The following is a 23,499-nucleotide window of genomic DNA, read 5'->3' on the forward strand; positions in this document are numbered from 1 at the left end:
TAACACGATGAAACCCCGTCTCTACTAAAAAATACAAAAAAACTAGCCGGGCGAGGTGGCGGGCGCCTGTAGTCCCAGCTACTTGGGAGGCTGAGGAAGGAGAATGGCGTAAACTCGGGAGGCGGAGCTTGCAGTGAGCTGAGATCTGGCCACTGCACTCCAGCCTGGGCAACAGAGCGGGACTCCATCTCAAAAATAAATAAATAAATAAAAGAATGTTGACTATTGGCCCCTACTCTCTTCTGGCTTGGAGAGTTTCTGCTGAGAGATCTGCTGTTAGTCTGATGGGCTTCCCTTTGTGAGTAACCCGACCTTTCTCTCTGGCTGCCCTTAACATTTTTTCCTTCATTTCAATTTTGGTGAATCTGACAATTATGTGTCTTGGAGTTGCTCTTCTCAAGGAGTATCTTTGTAGAGTTCTCTGTATTTCCTGAATTTGAATGTTGGCCTGCCTTACTAAGTTGGGGAAGTTCTCCTGGATGATATCCTGTAGAGTGTTTTCCAACTTGGTTCCATTTTCCCCGTCACTTTCAGACACACCAATCAGACATAGATTTGGTCTTTTCACATAATCCCATATTTCTTGGAGGCTTTGTTCATTTCTTTTTACTCTTTTTTCTCTACACTTCTTGCTTCCTTTCATTCATTTGATCTTCAATCGCTGATACTCTTTCTTCCAGTTGATCGAGTCAGTTACTGAAGCTTGTGCATTTATCACGTAGTTCTCATGTTATGGTTTTCATCTCTATCAGTTCTTTTAAGGACTTCTCTACATTGGTTATTCTAGTTAGCCATTCAACAAATCTTTTTTCAAGGTTTTTAGTTTCTTTGCGCTGGTTACATAGTTCCTCCTTTAGCTCTGAGAAGTTTGATCGACTGAAGACTTCTTCTCTCAACTCGTCAAAGTCATTCTCTGTCCAGCTTTGTTCCATTGCTGGCGATGAGCTGCATTCCTTTGGAGGGGGAGATGTGCTCTGATTGTTTGAATTTCCAACTTTTCTGCACTGCTTTTTCCCCATCTTTGTGGCTTTATCTGCCTTTGGTCTTTGATGATGGTGACGTACTGATGGGGTTTTGGTGTGGGTGTCCTTTCTACTTGTGAGTTTTCCTTCTAACAGTCAGGACCCTCAGCTGCAAGTCTGTTGGAGTTTGCTTGAGGTCCACTCCAGACCCTGTTTGCCAGGGTATCAGCAGCAGAGGCTGCAGAAGGTAGAATATTGCTGAGCAGTGAGTGTTGCTGTCTGATTCTTGCTCTGGAAGCTTCATCTCAGGGGTGTACCCAGCAGTGTGAGGTGTGAGGTGTTGGTCTGCACCTAGTGGGGGATGTCTCCCAGTTAGGCTACTCAGGGGTCAGGGACCCACTTGAGCAGGCAGTCTGTCCATTCTCAGATCTCAACCTCCATGCTGGGAGATCCACTGCTCTCTTCAAAGCTGTCAGACAGGGACATTTAAATCTGCAAAAGTTTCTGCTGCCTTTTGTTTAGCTATGCCCTGTCCCCAGAGGTGGAGTCTACATAGGCAGGCAGGCATCCTTGAGCTGTGGTGGGCTCCACCTAATTTGAGCTTCCCGGCAGCTTTGTTTACCTACTTAAGCATCAGCAATGATGGGTGCCCCTCCCCCAGCCTCGCTGCCACCTTGCAGTTAGATCTCAGACTGCTGTGCTAGCAATGAGGGAGGCTCTGTGGGCATGGGACCCTACGGGCCAGGTGTGGGATATAATCTCCTGGTGTGCCATTTGCTAAGACCCTTGGTAAAGTGCAGTATTAGGGTGGGAGTTACCCAATTTTCCAGGTGTTATGTGTCTCAATTTCCTTTGGCTAGGACAAGGAATTCCCTTCCCCCATGTGCTTCCCACGTGAGGCGATGCCTCGCCCTGCTTTAGCTCTCGCTGGTTGGGCTGCACCCGCGGACCAGCGCCAACTGTCCAAAATGCCCCAGTGAGATGAACCCAGTACCTCAGTTGAAAATGCAGAAATCACTCATCTTCTGTGTCTCTCACGTTGGGAGCTGGAGGCTGGAGCTCTTCCTATTCGGCCATCTTGGGTGTGCCCTGATGTGTCTCAAATATTTCTTGAGTATCTCTTACATGCCATTGTTCCAAGCACAGGAGATACAGCTGTGAACAAAAAAAAAGGCTGTGCCCACATGAAGCTTACTTTCTTACAGAGAAAGACAGACAATAAAGGTGTAAACAATCCAAAACAATTTTTTAGAAAGTCAGCAGTGATTCATACTAGAGAGGAAAAAATACAGGATAATTTGAATGAGAGTGACTTTAGGTAAGTTTCGGGAAAGGCCTTTCTGAAAAGATGATGTTTGAGTTACAGCCTTAACTACAAGGCAGAGGGAGCCATGCAATCATATGGGGAAGAGCATTCTGGAAGAAGGAAGCAATAAATGCAAGGGCTTTGCTGTAGGAGAAACCTGACCATTTCAGGGAGGAGAAGAAAAATAAAAGCATGAAATGATACCAGAAAGTGAGAAGGGATTGGATTAGGTGGGGCCTGTGGGTCAGCGAAAGGTGTTCAGATGTTATTCTAAGTGCAGTGGAAAGCCATGGGGGTTAAGACAGGAAATGATATGATCCTGATGGATTTTTGCTGTTAAAAGAGCACCCTGCCTGCTCTGTGGACAACAGACTGAAGGAGCAAGAGCAGAATCATGAAAAATTAGTCAGAAGGCTGTTACCATAGTCTAGCGGAGAAACAAGAGGGGCTTGGAATGAAACAAAAGGTGACACATTGGAAATACATTTTGGATAGAGAAACACCAGGACTCACAGATGGATTGGATATGGGGGTAAGGAAAAGAGAATAATCAAAAATAATTCCTAGGTTTTTAACCTTAGCAGCTAGATGCAGCTATTAACTAAGAAAGGGGAAGAAAAGAGCAAAACAGTTTTTAGGAAAGAAAGTCTAAGTTCTTTTTAAGCTAAGTTCTTAAGCCTAAGTTCTTTTTAAGATGGCCATTCTACCCTAACATATTGATTATGAATTTGACTATATGTATCTGAAGCCCAGGAGAAAAGTTTAGATTAGAGATACTACATGGAGAGACATCAGTGTCTGCAAATGGGATTTTTTTTTTTTTTGAGACAGTGTCTCACTCTGTCTCCCAGGCTGGAGTGCAGTGGTGCAGTCTCCGCTCACTGCAACCTCCGCCTCCTGGGTTCACGGGATTCTCCTGCCTCAGCCTCCTGAACAGCTGGGATTACAGGCGCCCACCACTACACCCAGCTAATTTTTATATTTTTAGTAGAGACAGGGTTTCACCATATTGGTCAGGCTGATCTAGAACTCCTGACCTCAGGTGATCCACCTGCCTTGGCCTCCCAAAGTGCTGGGATTACAGGCATGAGCCACTGTGCCCGGCCTGTACAGATGGGATTTTAAACCCTGGGGCCAAATGAGAGCACCTAGATGGAGAAAGGAAGAAAATTTTTAAAATAATAATAATAATAATGAGATTGGCATAGGACTAGTTCATGGTCTCCCCAACCTTTAGAGAATGGGAAGAAACAGTTAGTAACATAGGAAGAAAACACAGCAATTTTGATGTCAAGGAAGCTAAGAAGGGACGATAACAATGGCAGCCAATCAGGAACCCAGAAGGGCCATCTGAACAGAATTGTAACCCTGTGTCTTGAAGAGAGCTGAAGAGAGTCTGTGATTGTGGTGACAGATATATGGAGCCCAGGCTTGCTCTGACAGAAGCAGTCCATGGGTCTCTTTGGCAGCCAAGGAGAGTTAGTGAAAATGGAAACCCAGCAATTGTAATGTGCTGTCCAGTAGTTTAGTTGAGACAGCAAAACTTTAATAAAATTATGCATGTGCAATTTAGGGAAGACTGCTTACATACATCCTACCTTGTGGACATCAGCTTTGGAATTGGGCTATGTTTGAGCCTACGTTAGTGGTACGGATTAGGGGTGGGAGGGCCAGCAATAGCTAATCTGATTGCCAAAATTCAGGGGAAATGGCCACAGGAGAAATGAGATAGGAGATGACACAAAGGAACTAGAACGTCTAAGCCCTGGCCAAGAGAAACCAGGAGATTGGCAGGATGTTAAGAGAGCAGAACAGGTAGGCAAGCCTGCTTGCAAACATCAGGTGCCAGGTAGTGCTCAGGAAGAAAGGACGGTTACCCAGTTGCCTTAACCTGAAGTTCTGTAATAAGCCCAAGAAGAGAAAGAAAGTCTGCAATTAGAGTTGGGAAGGAAGAGACCACAATGGCAAACATACAGCATGTAGCACAGTGCCAGGCACCTTGTAGGGCTTCAGGTTATGAGAGTCACATTCATTAATTATTGTTACTGTTTTAGTCAGAACAAAGCCCCCCTATATACAAGATAATCACAGATTCCATATTTAAAGCCTATAAGAGAATAGCCTGCCTAAGATTTTGACCCCCAAATTACTTTCTTTACAGAAAAAAAAACTTTGAAATTCTATTTCACAGTTCCTACTGAGTCATTGTGTGCTAAGAATACATAAATATGTTCATGCTCTCTTCAAAGGTTAAGATTATCTTCTTCCAATCATACCTTCAACTTTACATCCAGCTTCTAACAATGTTGCTAGGGAAGAAGATTAAATCAAAAGGCACTGGTGAGCCTTGAGGATTACTTACAGATTTCATTCATGAAGGCTCTATTTCCTCCCATTAATGTTGGTAACAGAGAGACCCCTGCTCAATATGCTGTCTGCGTGTTACATGAGGCTGCTAATGTTCTCATGGGCCAAGGAAAGAAATCCAGAACTTGGTTGTAGTGGAATTTAATAGTCTTTAGTTCCACTAGTGTGTACCCCAGCTGCACACGTGTATTTGGAAAGACTACTAACTAGGGTGAACCACTGAGCTTTTCTTTACCCAGTCTTAAAAGGCCTCCCCTCTCCTCACATTGACCTGCAGTATCCCTTTAATAGTCTTCCTCTACAAATACAGAATGACGAGGTTTCATTTCCCCCCAACCCTGAGACAGAGTCTTGCCCTGTCACCCAGACTGGAGTGCAGTGGTGCGATCTCAGTTCACTGCAACCTCCGCCTCCCAGGTTCAAGCAATTCTCAGGCCTCAGCTTCCTGAGTAGCTGGGATTACAGGCGTCCACCACAATGCCAGGCTAATTTTTGTATTTTTTAGTAGAGATGGTGTTTCACCATGTTGGCCAGGCTGGTCTCAAACTCCTGACCTCGTGATCTACCCGCCTCTCCCTCCCAAAGTGCTGGGATTACAGGTGTGTGCCACTGCAACCAGCCAACAACGTTTAATTTTAAAAGGGGGATTTCTAAGTTCCTCCAAGGACTAGCAAAATCAAATTAACATTGAGAATCTTTTAGGAAACAAACTTCTTTGTAGCTGAACTCTCAGCCTGAGATGCTACCCAGATTTCTATTTCATCTTGTGCCAGAGGTTTGAGCTAGATACAGAACTGGCTTCTCTCTTCTGTGACTATCAAAACTCCAAGGTGTCATTTAGTGCAATGCATTAACCTATTGGCCAAGCATAGCTAAGTAAAGCAATGGCAAAGTCGAGGTGAGCTACATGTTAGGAGGCATCTGAAGAACTGTATTTGTCCAGCAAAATCTATGCGGATGCCTTATACCTCCGAGAGCAGAAGTACAAAGGACATGGAAACAGCCAGTGGGGAAGGTGCCATGGATAGCTGCGCTTCCCCAACCTAGAAAATTCACATTATCGTTAAAAGGTAGCAAGTGCAGAAAGTTTTGAAGTCAGCATTTAGCCTTTTTTCTAAATCCTGCTGATAGTGAGCAGAGTGGTAGGAAATCCTAAAACAGCCACTGTTTTCTTTATGTTGGCATTAACAGGCAACATGAAGGGTTTAAGAAAAACTTTGTTGGAAAATGTCCACTTTGAACAGCAAGGGATTTGGTGTCTATTCCAATTTCTTTCTCGCCCCCTCCCTTTCTGAGAGGGGAATTCACTCTTAAGTTGAAAAGCAAACAGCCACAAAAGCATTTCCAGGTACAAAGCCACTGGGTATGTTCTAGCCTTTTGGTAGAGTCTCCTAGGTCTCTAGCCACAGTTGGTTTTATGTTCCAGGCATCAATCCACACTTCATGATTGATACTGTACACCTGTATGTCATTCGGAGGTTCACCCAGCTCGAGCAAATTATATTTTAAAACTGCACTGATCAAAAAAAAAAAAAAAAATCAGGGGAAGGGATTTCCTAGCTCTCAAATAAAAATGTGCAATGGAGCGCTTACTAAGTAAACAGAAAACATGGGCAGCTGAGAAATCAATTTAGCTGAACAAACAATGTTCCATGTAATGAACTACTAATTATCCTTTTATGCCATGTCAGTCTGAGTGATTACAGAGCTGTGCAGTTTAATTTGACGTTTGAGCATTGCCTTGCTCCATTAGCTTCATATAAAGCTACAACACATTCAAAAGCGGGGGGGTGGGGGGTTCTGTATTTATCTGGAACTAAGTAAGCACCTGTATTAATAATAAGAGTAGAATCTCAGAATCTTTTTAAAAATGTGCTTTTAATATGAGGACAAATAAAGCATGGAGAACCGGAGGGAGTGTGAAGATCAAATCAGGTGTCTTTTGGTCAGTGGAGGAAACACCCGGAAGCAGGGAAACGCACTGGGCTTATTGCAACAACCCCAGCTACTGAAAATGCCACCCTCTCCACGACGAAGCACCACCAATCCCAAGCTCCAAGCAGCTGCTGGGCTGGGAGGCCGAAAAGGCAAGAAGACACAGAGCAGGGTCGAAATGAAGAAGGAACTTTTTTCAATGAGACTCATTACATTATGCAAATCCTAAAAAATTGTACCCTGTGTTGTAATGAGAATATGACTGCATGGGAAATGTGGGTTACAACTCTTGACTTTACCTGCTTTTCACATATTTTCACATACTGAGTAAAATCGCTGTGGGAGGAAACGGCAATGCGAAGATTTTTATTTTTAATTCCAACCAATTCAACAAATAACTCATTGAGTTCCTGCCATGTGCCTGACCTGTGCTAAATGTATGGAGGATGAAGAGAGAAGTAAAAATACGCAAATCCTTCAAGGATTGGGCAGTCTTTATATCTGAGCCACATTCCATTTCTTTAACTTGCTGAGCAAAAAAACTGGCCTTCTAAGGCAGTGGTTCTCAACTTTGGCTGTACATTGGGATTACCTGGGGACGCTTAAAAACCCAAAACCTGGATTCCATTTCCAGACATTCTAATTTGATGGCTCCGGGAGAGTCACTACTTTTAGAACTACTTAGGTGAATCTAATGAGAAACCATTATTGCAATCCACTGCCATGTTGACTAAAGTTTTATCTTCAAATTATGCCATTTACTCAACCCACAAATATTTATTGAGTACGTATGAGGTATTTGCACTGCACTGAGACTTGTGAAACTGTGCAGTGTTTTCATCTGAGCAACAGATTATACTTCCAAAGTGTCAGCTCTGGTCACTCGACCACTGAAATTAGGATCTTCAGTGAGCAAGGGTTTCATAACTCACTTTTTTTATCCCCAAATCAGACGATGATTAAGAAAACAAATTCACTGCTTAGCACTCAGTTTTCGAGCCAGTTTTTTTTTAAAAGTAAGTAAATAGAATAATACTGTCAGTTAAATCTATGATAAAGAGTCTTAGGAAAGATATAAAGCTGTGATACAAGGATTCCCCAACCAAGAGAGGAAAGAGTCACCCATCTTTTCAGAGAACATTACAGGTAGAATTGCACAGCACTTTAGAAAGAAAGATCTCAGTGTCCACAAGTATTCCTATCCCTACTCAGCAGATAGACAAATGGGGTTGGCAGGATCCAGTGGCTCCCTTGAGGTCAAACATTAGTAAGTAACAAACTGGGATTTTAAAGGCAGTTTTGGGCCTGGCGCAGTGGCTCATGCTTGTAATCCCAGCACTTTGGGAGGCAGAGGTGGGTGGATAACCTGAGGTCAGGAGTTCGAGACCAGCCTGGCCAACATGGCGAAACCCTGTCTCTACTAAAAATACAAAAATTAGCTGGGTGTGGTGGCAGTCACCTGAAATCCCAGCTACTTGGGAGGCTGAGGCAGGAGAATCACTTGAACTCGGGAGGCGGAGGTTGCAGTGAGCCAAGATCGTGCCATTGCACTCCAGCCTGAGCAACAAGAGTGAAACTCCATCTCAAAAAAAAAAACGAAAAAAAGACAGTCTTCTGACTCCTTGAATCATAGAATCTCAGAGCCGGAGGAGATCTGTCATGACCTAATTCAAACCCTTTCTGATGAGTTCCCTGAGTTCCAAAGAACATGAGTGACTTGGTCAGTCAGCCAGTGGCCAAATAGCATTTAAAGCCTTAAGACTGAAATTCTGTCTCCCAACTCTCAGGGTAGTGTTTTTGTCTCAGCAATAGATTATATTAATACCTCTGATGGGCCAGCTCTGGTGACTAGACACTGAAATTAGGATATTCAGTGATCAAGGGCAACTCACTCGTTTTAATCCCAAATCAGATGATGATTAAGAAAACAAATTCACTGCCTAGCACTCAATTCTCAAGTTAAGAAAAGTAAGAAACTAGAATAATACCATCAGTTAAATCTATAATAAAGAGGCTTTTTCAGGATCCCAAATCTTTAACTAATTTGTGTACCTGGAGCCTACTCCTTCCCCATGGCTATATCTAGGACATGTAGGCAAGTATGTTCTTTATTACTAGTTAAGTCTGAAGTTCTCCATCCAGGCTGCCCATTAGAATCACCTGGTGTGCTATTTTAAACTATCCATGCCTGGACCACATCCCCAGAAATTTTGATTTAATTGGTCTTGGTGGGTTCTAGGTATCAGTATTTTTGGAAAAGCTCCCCAAGTGATTCTGACCTGTAGCAGGGTAAGACCACTAACTACTAACTCAAGGAGTTGCCCTCAAATATATTGGGCCACCTATTATTTCAGGTGCTCCTCTTCCCCCTGAGCAGACGGTCAGTATGGGAGAAGCTCCAGTCTCCTTCTCCAGGCCTTCTCACCCCCAGGATCTACCAGGATTCCTTTTTGGCCTTTTAAGACAGAAAATAGCTTCCCCCAAGCAAGGGATGATCAGGCCTCACGTTAAAAGAGAGACTTTTTTTTTTAATTCTAAAAATATCTGGCCAATACTCCTTAAAACTGTCAAGGTCATGAAAAACAGGAAAAGACTGAGAAACTGCCACAGACCAGAGAGGGCTAAGGAAAAAATGACAAATAAATAAAATACAGCATCCTGATTGGATCCTGCAGCAGAAAAATAAAATACATTATTAGAAAAATGGGTGAAATTCAAAGGAAGTCTAGAGTTAATAGTAATGTATCAAAAAATTGGTCTCTTACTTTTGATAAATTACCAAGATAATATAAGATAATAACATAGGGAAAGCTGAAACTTGTTGAGGGGTAAAAGAAAATGTTCTATACTATCTGTAATTTTTCTGTAAGTATAAAACTATTTCAAATTTTCAAAAAAAGCTTATTTTTAAAAAAGAGGGAGTGGCTGGTCACAGGGGTTCACACCTGTAATCCCAGCATTTTGGGAGGCCTAGGTGAGTGGATTACTTGTGGTCAGAAGTTCAAGACCAAGCCTGATCAACATGGTGAAATCCCATCTCTACTAAAAATACAAAAATTAGCCTGGTGTGGTGGCGCGCATCTGTAATCCCAGCTACTCGGGAGGCCAAGGCAGGAGAACCGCTTGAACCTGGGAGGCAGAGGTTGCAGGGAGCCAAGATCGCACCACCGCACTCCAGCCTGGGTAACAAAGCAAGACTCCCTCTCAAAAAACAAACAAAAACAGAGGGAGCAACTTTTTTAGGTGCACTCAAATATATTGGGCCACCTATGATCTTCAGGGGCTCCTCCTTCCCCTGAGCAGAAGGTCAGTATAAGAGGAGCCCTCTCAAACATGAGACTATGACAGATTGCTTACCTCACCTGGTTTTAGTCAGGATACCATTTGCTCTCCCTCTCAAAGCTTTACCCCTTGCTAGCATAGCTAATTGCCTGTGTCTGAGGACTCCATTTAGCCCTTAAACTATTCCATAGCTCCAGGAGGAGATCTGAGTTCTCCTCAGAGGTTAGAAGCTATCACAGACAATTCTATCAGTTACAGGTACAGTGTTGTGTATTAGTCATGTGGAAAAAGCAGAGGATTGTAGCATTATACCGAATTTCAACTCAGAAGAAGATAGCCAGGCTGCCATACTCTGAGACATGAAACTACACGGTGTAGTCGTCATAACAGTATCTCCATTGTGTTGGCAGCACCATTTCTACTGCCATGTTCTTACCACGCTCGCATGCATATTTTATGATCTTACTGAATGCAATGTGTTCTGTACATATTACATATGTAGTCTCCAAGCACATTAAAAACAGCTGCTGCCTGGCTTCCTGTCTGTTTTCCCAGCCTATGAGCCTGGTTCCCAGGCTGACTTCCAAGACTCTTCTCCTTAAGAAAAAAAATGAATGAACTATTAGCAAGTGATATTTGGCCACTAGATCTTCAGAACGATCTTCATGGGAGCTTACTGAAGCTGAAAGGAGTATAACTTCCTAATGAAAGAAGACCTATCTCCCTTCATTTCTATTCGAAGAGAAACCAGCTCATGGTCAGTGCAGTAGTTTTGTTACTAAAAATACAAACCCACTTGGTTCTGATCTGACACCCACTAGAATTATACTACCTGTATCCCACCGGCAAAGAATGTCCTAGGAGCTTGCTAGACAGTGTCTCTTGGAGGTAAAACAAAAATAGGAGGCTGGGAGAAGAAGATGCTAAAATGTGGCCTTAAAACAAGGCTTTTTTATCCAGTCGAGTCTGTTCTCTCCCTAGAGCAGAATAGGGGGTTTTAGCTTTGACCAGAACTTGGATAATGTTTTAAATTAAACCTCTCCATTGGGCCTGCTTCTGACTTTCCATCAGCCAGGACAGGATTTCGGTTGCAGTATGTTCCAGTGCGGAACCTAGAGGCTAGGTGGTCTGCAATTGGACCACGCACAAATTGTCTCTCCACTCAGCCTCCCGCATCCTTGTGTTGTGCGTATCTACGTTCTCCACTAGATTATAAACCCCCATGAAGGAAAGAATCATATATTATTCATTTTGAGGTCCTTTGCTATGCCTGCCACAGTGCCTGTCAAATAGCAAGTGTTCAACACATGTTTGTGGAATATGTCTTGTAGTTCCTTAAGTGGCAAGGCTTCCTATGGAGCTCGTTTACAGCTGCAGTCAGGATCCCTGTAGTCACACCAGCAGGGGAGGTCGGGGCAATGCTCAGTCAAAACTCAAATGGATGACCCTATGTTTCGCTGCCCACCCTGGAGAGAGTATGGGTTGATTCACTGGAGACTAAAGGGAATGCTAGAAGCATCTCAGAGGCATGCACTATGGTCCCAAATGTTTTCTCGTCTTTAAGTCAAAGGGAAATCATAGTTATTTTACTCCATGGTGCAGAATTCACTACCCAAAATGCAATGTTACAAGTATGTGTCATAAAAGAGACACAGAATACAAGGGCACTGGGGACTAAGGCAAAGAAGAGACGAAACTCTTTTAGCACAATGGTATACAGATGACTTGGAAGTAAGAGGTTGGGGTGACATTGTCCATAACAAATGGACTTACAGTAAAGCACACAAAACAAAGCCAGGAGAAAACATATTCTTTTTTTTTTTTTTTTTTTTTTCTCAGAAGAAGTCTCACTCTGTTGCCCAAAATTTTTTTAAAGAGAGAGAAGGAGAGTAGAAAATAATATCACCCAGGCCGGAGTGCAGTGACACGATCTTGGCTCACTGCAACCTCCACCTCCTGGGTTCCAGTGGTTCTCCTGCCTCAGGCTCCCGAGTATCTGGGACCACAGGCATGTACCGCCATGCCCGGCTAATTTTTGTATTTTTAGTAGAGACGCTCTTTCACTACGTTGGCCAGGCTGGTATTAAACTCCTGACCTTGTGATCCGCCCACCTCAGCCTCACAAAGTGATGGAATTACAGGCGTGAGCCACCGTGCCCGACCAAAAACACATTCTTTTTCTGTTAAGTTGGAGACATCATCCAACCTGAGTCCACAAGGGATACAGATTAAAGAAAGGAATTTCTATTCCATTCCACCCATCTCCAACCACTTCAACTGGCATAAAGTTTTAGTTTTATACTCTAGGACCTTCCCAAGAAGGTCCCCCCTCCTTTCTTACGGAGCCGCCCACTCAATCTTTTTTCTTCCACACCTCTTTGGCTTTAAAAATACTTTATTTCCTCCCACCAGGGCTCTACCTTGAGCTAAGCATCCAGGTGGCTTGTCAATCACCAACAATATGCATTTATGTTGCTGGACTCTGAAGGTAGCCAACTAAAGAACATAGAGAACCCTTAGTAATTACCTTTCATCAGGATACGGTATTTATAAATTAACCATACCCGTCATACTGCCAGGTTAACCTCTTGCTAGCATAGCTCCTTTATGTCATGAAGCTAAAAAAGCATCAGATTCTTTCCTTACTTTAAATCCTGCTGCTTTCTTGTGTTCAAGCACTCCCCTTGTATTTCCTGTGTACATATCTATCTTGCTTATTCAACTGACTGTAAGGTTGTTTGAGGGAAGAACCATGTCCCTAATGTTTATTGTAGATTTGGTATGTGCTGGGCCCCATTAAAGAGTAAAATACTTTGGGAGGCCGAGAAGGGTGGATCACCTGAGGTCGGGAGTTCAAGACCAGCTTGACCAACATGGTGGAATCCCATCACTACTAAAAATACAAACATTAGCCGGGCGTGGTGGCAGGCACCTGTAATCTCAGTTACTCGGCAGGCTGAGGCAGGAGAATTGCTTGAACCCGGGAGGCGGAGGTTGCAGCGAGCCGAGATCATGCCACTATACTCCAGCCTGGGCAACAAGAGTGAGATGCTATCTCAAAAATAAATAAATAAATAAATAAGTAGAAAGAGTAAAGTGGTGAGGAAGAAAAGGAAAAATACCTGAGACATTCTGTGCTTTTATTTCAAGTCCTTAATTTTGTGTATTTTAAAATAAATCCTATATAAGATGCTTGTAAAATAATCTTGGCCATTTTGGCTGCCAAAATCCAGCAAAGTCTGAGTTATCTTATTCATTATTTTCATGTGTTAAAATTCTTCTCTGCACACAGGTGCAGGCTTGCATGTATATTCTTCAGCCAATCTAGACAACTAATTTCTCTTTTAACTTGGCCTATCCTTTTTGGCCTAATATTAATCAGATTTCTGCTGAGATTATTCTTTGTAACAGGCAACCTGCAAAATCCCAGGAATTCATAAAAACTAACATTTATTTTCACTCACAGGTTTGTACATCTGCTGTCATTTGACTGATTTCAGCTGGACTTAAGCCAGAGCACTTTCAGGTTTGTTTCCACGTGCCTTCATCCCAGACCTCAGGCTGAAGGGGCAACAGTCACCTGAGAAGAGCTGTTCTCAAGACAGACGGAAGAAGCTTCAAGAGGGCTGGCAGAAACTTATCATGCGTCTTTTGAAGTCTGTACTCACAAATACCATGCTGCTACTTCCACCCACATTTCATTGGTCCAAGACAGTTACAGGACCAAGCCCAAACTCACTGGAGGTAAGGGAGCATGCTCCTCCCTGAACAGTTTGGAAAATAAGATGAATACCTGCTGTTTAGTGATCTAGTCTATCACAAGCCTATCCAATTTTATGTTTACTATTTCATTTGACTGAAATGCCCCTACTATCCACAAACCTACCCATTTAAATCTGGCCAACCCTGCAAGTCTCAGTTCAAATGTCACCTCTTCCATCAAACTCTCTCTGGTGTCACTGGGCAAATATAAGCATTCTTTTTTCAAAACTCCAAAATCTGTATAGCTCTGGAAGAACTGCACTGCAACCCTCTTTATGTGTAATATCCCCTATAAAATCCTAAACACCTTTAAAAAAAAGGTGAGGGATGTAAGCAACTCATCCTTTTTAAAACCAACATCATCTAATGCCTCTAGCATGGTAGACAGCATATGTGACATAAAGAAATTAATATGGGCAGGGCACAGTGGCTCATGCCTGTAATCCCAGCACTTTGGGAGGCTGAGGCAGGCAGATCACAAGGTCAGGAGTTCAAGACCAGCCTGGCCAAGATGATGAAACCCTGTCTCCACTAAAAATGCAAAAATTAGCCAGGCACGGTGGCTGGCACCTGTAATCCCAGCTACTCGGGAGGCTGAGGCAGGAGAATTGCTTGAACCTGGGAGGCAGAGGTTGCAGTGAGCCAAGATAGGGCCACTGCACTCCAGCCTGGATGACAGAGCAAGACTCTGTCTCAAAAAAAAAAAAAAAAGAAAAGAAAAGAGAAAGAAATTAATATGTATGCCTATGTATGAACATATGACTGGAGGGTGGGGGTGTCTACATAAAGGAGAAAATGTAACAGTGATTAAAGATTCCAGGTCTGGCATCAGACAGATCTCAGTTCAAATCCTATCTTCCCCTGTCCTTGGCTGTGTATCTTCTGGAAAGGTAGTCAACCTATTTGTACCTCAGTTTTCTCAGCCATAAAATGGAGAGTATAACAATCCACGTAAAAGTTGAATACAGGATAAGCATCTAATAAGGGGAGCTATTTTATTATTAACATGTACATTATGGTAAAATGTTATTTCTCTTATTATATACAACGTGATGAAAATATTTTTTAAATAAGTACATACTGACAGGGACTAAAAGGGAACATGTGTTAGGGTAGTAGGATTGTAAGTAAAACATCCTCTTTTTTATTTCCTTCATGGATAATATGGTTCTGTTTATGTAATTAAAAAAATTAAACATCTATTTTCCTTGGTGTTCAGCCAACTCGGGGGGGGGGGGACACCCATATGGACCTACCCTGCTCCATAGAAATGACTTTTTGAACAGATGCTCTGTGTCAGGCCCATTATAAATCCTTTTTCTTATTCTCACAATAATCACATGAGGTAAATAATTTGCCCATTTTATAGAAGAGAAAGGTGAGATTCTGAGAGGTTAAATTATTTGTTCAGGGCTCTGCAGTTAGTAAGTGGGAAATATGGGAAATAGATATCAGGCCTGACTCTGAAGCTCAGACTTCCTTCTCCACCCCACATTCCTGTCCAGACTATTTCACAGGCAATTTATAGTGTGAGAAACAAACCAGGAGAACTACACAGATCCTGGCTCCCAGTACCATTCTCTAAAAAGCAGGAGAAATGGCTGATTGTAGAACTACAGCAGGAAAAATACAAGGTCAGCCTGGACCATCTTGTAGGGCCAAAAAGTAAGGAAGTACTGGAAAAAAAAAAGTTTTGAAGAAGACACACACACATACAAACACACACAGATACAGTTATGTCTAAGGGGCATGAGAGCCAACTGAAAGAGCTTCCAGCCAAAGGTAGAACAATTTGAGACACAAAGTTAAATAGTGTTGGATTATAGCCTAAAGTATAAAATAAATACCCGTGAGTCAATACTGATATAAATAAATGATTGACTAAAGAAATAAATGAGGAAGAATAGACAAGTTTACCATGCAGAAGACTGCCAAATAGCTTGTATGGATACTCCACCCTAAAGGAGGTGAAATATAACTCCTTAAGTACAGACTGTACATGGTAACTTCCTTCAAAAAGCACAGTATGAAAAGGGGTGGGGAAGAGTAACTTTATAGCAGAGAAACCTGACAAACACTACCTCAGCCAGGCAATTAAGGTCAACATCAACAATGACAAGCAATGTTGATAGTAAGTACCCTTGATATGATGTCATGAGAATGGCACTTTACCTCTGTAGTTTCCCCGCCCCAGAACCTCGTAACCCTAGTCTAATCATGAGAAAATTCTGAGGGTTCCCTTAGTGAGACATCCTACAAAATTCCTGACCAGTACTTCTCAAAAACCATCAAGGTCATCAAAAACAAGAAAAATCTGAGAAACTGCCAAAGTCAAAGAAACTAAACTGGACAGGATTCTGGAGCAAAAGGAACAGTAGGTGAAACCTAAGGAAATCTAAATAAAAGCATGAACTTTGCTTAATAATAGTGTATCCATATTAGTTCATTGATTGTGACAAACGTACCATTTTAACATAAAATGTCAGGGGAAACAGGGTGGGGTGTATATGGGAAGTCTCTGTACTATCTTCGCAACTTTTCTGTACATATAAAACTATTCTAAAATTAAATTTTTATTTAGAAAAACAAAATCCAGAGCCTATTCAGGCTAAGTAGCAAGTAAAAACCAGTTTCAACTCTGGAATTGGCCCTAGAAGAATCTGGAGTGCAGGCTAGAAAAGGATTTTCTCGTTTTCTTGGAAAACAAGAAAGTACCACCTGACAAAACGCTTGCATTCCATCACATTTTAAAGCTGACTGGCCTAACCGAGTGGCTATCTGATGATCCCAAATGAGGAAGCAATTTGCCAAGTCGTAAAGCAATCTATTTCATGGTTATCTGATGACATCTATCAAAGTCCCCCCTGTTATCTTTCTTATAGCACACATTATTCACTTCTCTTTTAGAACTTACCCCTTGTGAATAAGTATTTCAACAATTATCTGCTCAATGTCTATCTTCCACAGGACACTGGAGTTTTAAGAGGAAAGAAACCTCTTTCCGCACTGTATTCCCAGAACTTAGCAGAGTGGTACCTGCTAGGTGCTCAATTACTATTTACTGAATGCCAGTGCAGCCTAGAGGAGCAATGATCAACACTGCTAACTGTGGTGCAGGGAGAATGACAAGCCTGAGCTTTCTGAAGATTGAGGGGCCACTGGAACAAATGTAGCTTCTCTCTCAATCTTACCATCTCTTAGTTCACCCTCCAAGTCACCAAATACAATTATTTCTCTTTTTTTAACTTAAGTTCAAGGGTACATGTGCAGGTTTGTTACCTAGGTAATAATGTGTGTCATGGGAGTTTGTTGTACAGATTATTTCATCACCCAGGTATTAAACCTAGTATCCATTAGTTATTTTTTTCTGATCCTCTCCCTCCTCCCACCCTTTACTTCCAGTAGGCCCCAGTGTGTGTTGCTTCCCTCTATGTGTTCATGTATTCTCATCATTTGGCTCCCACTCGTAAGTGAGAACATGCAGTATTTGGTTTTCTGTTCCTGTGTGAGTTTGCTAAGGATGATGGACTCCAGCTCCATCTATATCCCTGCAAAGGACATGATCTTGTTTTTTTATGACTGCATTGTATTCCATGGTATTTATGTACCACATTTTCTTTATCTAGTCTACCACTGATGGGCATTTAGGTTGATTCCATGTCTGTGCTATTGTGAATAGTGCTGCAACGAATATACGCATGCATGTATCTTTATAATAGAACAGTTTATATTCCTTTGGGTATATACCCACTAATGGGATTGCTGGATCAAATGGTATTTCTGTCTTTAGGTCTCCGAGGAATTGCCACACTGTCTTCCACAATGACTGAAATAATTTATACTCCCACCAACAGTGCAAATACAATTATTTCAAAGGCTTTCAAACAAGATCAGGGAGTGAAATTTAACCTGTTTTAATCAAATCTAGTCCTAGAAAACACTAAAGTTTCCTAAAATGCAAGGAAATTATAAGATCCACATATTTTCTTTTATATGGCTCATCTATGCTCTCAGAACTGAGTCTAGTCCAGGCATCAAAAGGAAAACCAAGACCCCTAAAAACCATAGGAAACATGTGGCCAAAAGCACTATGGGGAAAAACCGAAAGCACAGCACAGATTTCAGTAGGGACGCTTGATATTAAGTCTCTCTGGTATATCAATCTTCATTATTATTATTTTATTCTATAAGTGCATTCCAGATCACAGCAAGTCAGTAGTTTTGCCATATCTTTCACTGCCTGGCTTTATGTAAGTGCTGCTAAGAATAAAATTAAGCAGTGGGAGAAAAACATCAGTTTGGTGTCTAAATTTAGAAAACTTGATGAATAAATCTATTAAATCCATCATGGGGAGAGAGAAGAGCAAATCATGTCTTATTGGAAAGATAAAATAAATAGAAAATAAAAGGTGATTGTCTTTATAATTTAGAACAACAGATTTAAATGTACAGACCCCCTCTTTTATTTACAAATGAGTATATTGGTTGATTGTGTTATTTTCATTCACATAACCCTCAACTTGAATTTTTAAAAAGACATACTGTGAGGCAAGAAACCATGCAGAGGATCATTATTGGAGCCCTGAATTCTGTATTTATTGGAGGGGGGGACCTTTATGAGATCCTACTTATGTGATATGAATCATCCTCTGAAGATCATGGAAAGCAGGTGCCTAACATTCTGCACTGCAGACATCTGGCAGGCTTTTATCCTCACACTCCACCCTCCCGCTCAACATCTGGCAGCTCCTTCATCCCTGCTCCCCACCCCCACCCCCAACTGCCTCCCAACATCTGCCACACACTTCTCTTAACCTCAGAAACAAATCCAGTCCAAAGCTCAAAGGCACAATGTTTCAGGGGTGGTGACCTGGAGTTACACGCTGGGTGGGAGTAAAGCAGGGTTTGTTTTTATTTTTTTCCTAAACTTTAAATGAATACACAATTCACTTGGAAGTATGCTTTCATGTCACACTGGTTCTCACTGAGAAGCTTGTTTAAAATTGAAATCCATCGTTAATATGAACCTCTTTTTATAAGTTTTAAATCACCTTGGGAATTGGAGGCCACAATCAAAAAAGTATGGGGAGGAGAATAATTTTATGCTGATGACATGCATCTTATGAGCAGGGAGAATTAATTCTGATTGGGGAAAAATGGACAGAATGCTTGTGGCTTGTCTATGAAATACAAATCACTTAAAGGAGCTGTCTTAAACCTAACCCAAAACGTTTTGAAACCTATTTAAAGAAGTGAGTGCCATTTGAATTCCACATTAGTTTAGAAATTCCTCCTTATGGCACTCCCTGGTTTTAGAACTATCTTACTCATGATCTCCCCCGGTTCTGAATGGGAAGGCAACTTCCTAGTTAGGGCTCACCCTGCAGTACTTCTCCTCACCTGAGTAAATCACCTGACTTAATGCTTCCTACTAACACATTTGTATTCCAGCTACACTACTCTGACAGTTTGCTGTTAACCATTTCATGGTATTTACCTTAGGGTTACCTGAATGAGGAAACTCCCCAACTATTTCCTCCCACACCCACTCTCAGCCACCCGTACACACATAATTCTCCTTCTCCTCCCTTCTTCAGACCAACCCCTATTCCTTTCCTTCAAATGAAGAAATGCTCGCTGTTTCTTTTTCCAGAGGAACATGAATAAAACCACGTAACCCTGAGTGATCTGGGCACAGGTGACTTCCTGAGGTGGTCCTGGCTCCTGATGAAATAAACATTCCAAACTCAAAGCCACTCTGGGCCTTGGATGGCTGCCAAGATGCTGGATGTATCACAGAGACTCCGCAGGCCAGAGCCCTATCAAAGCATTTTATCATTTCATTACACACTTAAATTAGTAATTACTTCTGGGATATTATTTAGATTCTGTTGCAGTGTGCAATTTCTTGTTTAAAAGTTTAAATATGTTTAGTGACTATTCCTTTTTTGAAATTCCTTGCACATATGTTTGTCTGGGTTTTTTTCCCTAACAATCCTTTATTTTGGTTCCAAAGAATGCTAGAACAGAGAGATACATCAACATTGTTTTCTCTTTTGAGAGTTACCTGCAGTAGGGAAATTTTTATGCTTGTTAAAATCACAGGGGATGGTAAACTTAGATTGGAAGTAGACTAGAATTGTTAATGGCCTTTGCATGTTGAAGTTATTATTACCAGGATGATGGTGACAAAAATTAAGTCCACAGGGAGAGCACAACAAGCTGAACTGATACATGGTTTACCAGAAAGAGCATGTCAATGGGAGACAGAGGACTTGCCTTCTAGTCTCAGCCTCCATTTTGTTAGCTCTGTGATGTTTGGGTCTTGGGTTTTCTCATCTAGAATAAGTTTGTCTAAATATAGTTTTCTTAACTTTGTATTATGAAAAAATCTAGAGTAGCTGCAACACTAGAAAGACGGGGGACCAAGAGCAAAGAAAAATCCCTTTGGTTCCAGAAAATCTCCTGAAAAAGAAGAAGGCTTATCAAGCCCCCAAAGCCATCCAGGCAAAACAGGCACTTTTGGCAAAGAAGGAGCAGAGGAAAGGAAAAGGGCCAAGTTTAAGCAACTGGAATTATTCCTATATGATTCCTGGCAGCAGAAATGTGACAAGGTGAGTCTCAGACGACTAGAAGTGAAACCTCATGCCTTGGAATCACCAGATAAACATTCCTAGGCCTTTGTTGTATGCATCAGAAGGATTGATGGCGTGAGTTTACTGGTGCAGAGAACCATTGCAAGACTTCGCCTAAAGAAAATTTTTAGTGGTGTCTTTGTAAAAGTCATCCCCCAAAACCTAAAAATGCTGCATATAGTGGAACGTCGTGTGACCTGGGGATTTCCAAATTGTGTGACCGGGAACTCATTTTGAAAGGTGGACAAGCCCAGGTCAAGAGTAAGACCATCCCTCTGACAGACAACACAGTGATTGAGGAGCATCTGGGGAAGGTTGGTGTCATTTGCTTGGAAGACCTCATTCATGAAATTGCCTTCCCAGGCAAGCATTTCCAGGAAATCTCATGGTTCTTGCACCCTTTCCACCTCTCAGTGGCCTGCCATGCTACCAAAAATAGAGTGAGCATCCTCAAGGGGATGGGCATATCTGGCTATTGGGGCAAAAGCATCAATCAGCTCATCCCCCTGCTGAACTAGACCCAGGTGCCAAACTGCAGGAAATTTTTATCAATGAAGTGGAAGCATGTGTTTTTGTTTTTTGGGGGGGAATTTTTATCAAGTATCTTCAGAGAAGATTATTTCTTGCTTTATCTTCAAAAACTGGAAAGGAAGGCCAAAGAAAAGACAGTAGCTATGTTCGTGGCAAGCACCTTTCATCACAGTCCAGTTCCAAGGAAAAATTCCAGCGTTTTCCACATTGGCTGCCGCCTCATCTGAAATCAGCACATTCCATGGAGGAAGGAGTCTTGTTTTGTTGCATCTAGTTTCCTAGGGTTTAATGTTGCCAAATGAGTAACTCTAGCATTTGTACAAGGTTCCTAAGACTACTGCAGGAGTCGACCAAGCCCAGGGACATAATTGAATCTGGAGATTCTTGGGGCCTTGTTTTGAAAAAGACTTGAAATGCACATAGGAAGAAAGGCACACAAATAAATGTTCTCTTGACTCTGCAAAAAAAAAGAAAAGAAAAGAAAGAAAGAAAGAAAGAAAGAAAGAAAGAAAGAAAGAAAGAAAGAAAGAAAGAAAGAAAGAAAGAAAGAAAGAACCTATTTATAAAAGTAGTGAGAGCAATATAAGTAATCCAGCTTCAGTAATTATCAATATATCTGGTCTCATCTCTCTTGCTTTAATTTGCCCCTCCTTTCCTGCTGTTTTTTAAAGCAAACCCTAGACATCATAACATTTCATCTGTAAATATTTGAGTATTTCTAAGAGATAATGACTTTTGCCTTAGCCACATTAATTAATCATTACATCAAAACAAACTAACTGACAAGACCAAAAACAAAAGAACAAAACCACCTAACAATAATTCCTTCAATCCCTTTCAATTCAAACATTTCAAGACCCAAAGCCAACAAGCTAGACCTGAGTCAGGTATAGCCATAGAGTCCTAAGAAATGACGCTTTTTACTCTATTCTATAAATGACTAAGAGTTTTAACATTTTTACCTGGGGCCGGGCGCGGTGGCTCAAGCCTGCAATCCCAGCACTTTGGGAGGCCGAGACGGGCGGATCACGAGGTCAGGAGATCGAGACCATCCTGGCTAACATGGTGAAACCCCGTCTCTACTAAAAAATACAAAAAACTAGCCGGGCGAGGTGGCAGGCGCCTGTAGTCCCAGCTTACTCGGGAGGCTGAGGCAGGAGAATGGCGTGAACCCGGGAGGCGGAGCTTGCAGTGAGCTGAGATCCGGCCATTACACTCCAGCCTGGGCAACAGAGTGAGACTCCGTCTCAAAAGGTTTTGGTGTTCAAAAAGAAGGCAGATTCCTTATAAAACTTAAAAGTACTAGAATTATTCTGACTAAAAAGAAGACATGCCAATGGAGTACATTAGAAGCAAAAATCATTCACTCATTCATTCATTCATGTACTTTTTCATTCGTTCGTTCGTTCAACAAGCACTAATTGAGGGACAACGGTGACAGGGATGCAATGACACAAAGTGTCACCACAGGAAGTGTGACAATAAGCTAGTCTCCATCTTCAGTTAAGGAAAAAGTAACACGAATGGGGCTAAACATGCAGCGGGGAGACCAGCAAAATATTGAAGAGGGTTTTCAAGGGACCCTGGGAATCTCCTTTCAGAGAGAGGAGAACTTCATTTTTGTTTAGGAAGGTTTAAATATGCATAGAGGATAGAAAACATTTTATGGATGCTGTAGGATTTTGTAGACTCCAAATTTATCCTTTGTCAAAAAAAGTATAAAATACAGAATAGATACCATAATGATTTCTATTACCTGATATTTGCATCTGTCTCCCGTTGGGAGTTATCCTATATATAAACACAAAATCACCCTAAAAATTTGGATTTTCTGGCTGGGCACAGAGGCTCACACCTGTAATCCCAGCACTTTGGGAGGCCAAGGTGGGTGGATCATGAGGTCAGGAGATCAAAACCATCCTGGCTATCACAGTGAAACCCCGTCTCTACTAAAAATGCAAAAATTAGCCGGGCGTGGTGGCACACACCTGTAGTCCCAGCTACTTGGGAGGCTGAGGTAGGAGAATCGCTTGAACTTGGGAGGCAGAGGTTGCAGTGAGCCGAGACTGCACCACTGCACTCCAGCCTGGGCAACAGAGTGAGACTCTGTGTCAAACAAACAAACAAAAAAATTTTGGTTTGCTCCTCTCTGAAATTGAAAATGTAAAACATAACTTCACCTCTCCAAACAGAAGTTGAAGGTGTGCGAAACACAATTGGAAGATAGAGAGGTCCATTAAAATTTATTTCAGTCTTATTTCCCCCTCAATGCTCCTGCTACTAGGATACCAGGCTCTATTATCTGATAACTGTAAGATCTATAAGTTGCTGCATCACCACAGTAATTTTGATATTGGCAATTTAAAAGCCCAGTGACTGAGAAAGACCACCTGAAGTAACTCAGATACCTGCAAAAAGACAGCCCTGAGACAAACAGTGACGTGATTGACACCCTTATTACTCTTCCCTTTTCTCCCACCCCATGGCCTTCACCTGGGTTAGCCATTCACAACCTCCCTTAGATAAGGTTCTGGCTCCTGACTTCATTCTCCTGCCTCCCACCTACATCAGTCAAAGAAATGCCCCTACCTGCTTCACATTCACCCAGAGTCATTTTTATCATGAAATTAATGTTTTTAAAAGAAAATGTGAATGCAAAAGCAACTGAATTTGTTTGCTCTCCCAAAATGTATATTTTCATTTTTATGTAGACCTCCTA

General features: G+C 41.9%; 1 pseudogene; it reads left to right on the top strand.

The window, feature by feature from the left end:
* The first annotated feature begins 6,535 nt into the window (after window positions 1–6,535).
* Window positions 6,536–20,767, top strand: LOC105514477 (annotated as a pseudogene).
* The last annotated feature ends 2,732 nt before the right edge of the window (window positions 20,768–23,499 follow it).

Source organism: Colobus angolensis, unplaced genomic scaffold (assembly GCF_000951035.1).
Source record: "Colobus angolensis palliatus isolate OR3802 unplaced genomic scaffold, Cang.pa_1.0 Scaffold245, whole genome shotgun sequence".
In the NCBI taxonomy this organism is placed as follows: Eukaryota; Metazoa; Chordata; class Mammalia; order Primates; family Cercopithecidae; genus Colobus; species Colobus angolensis.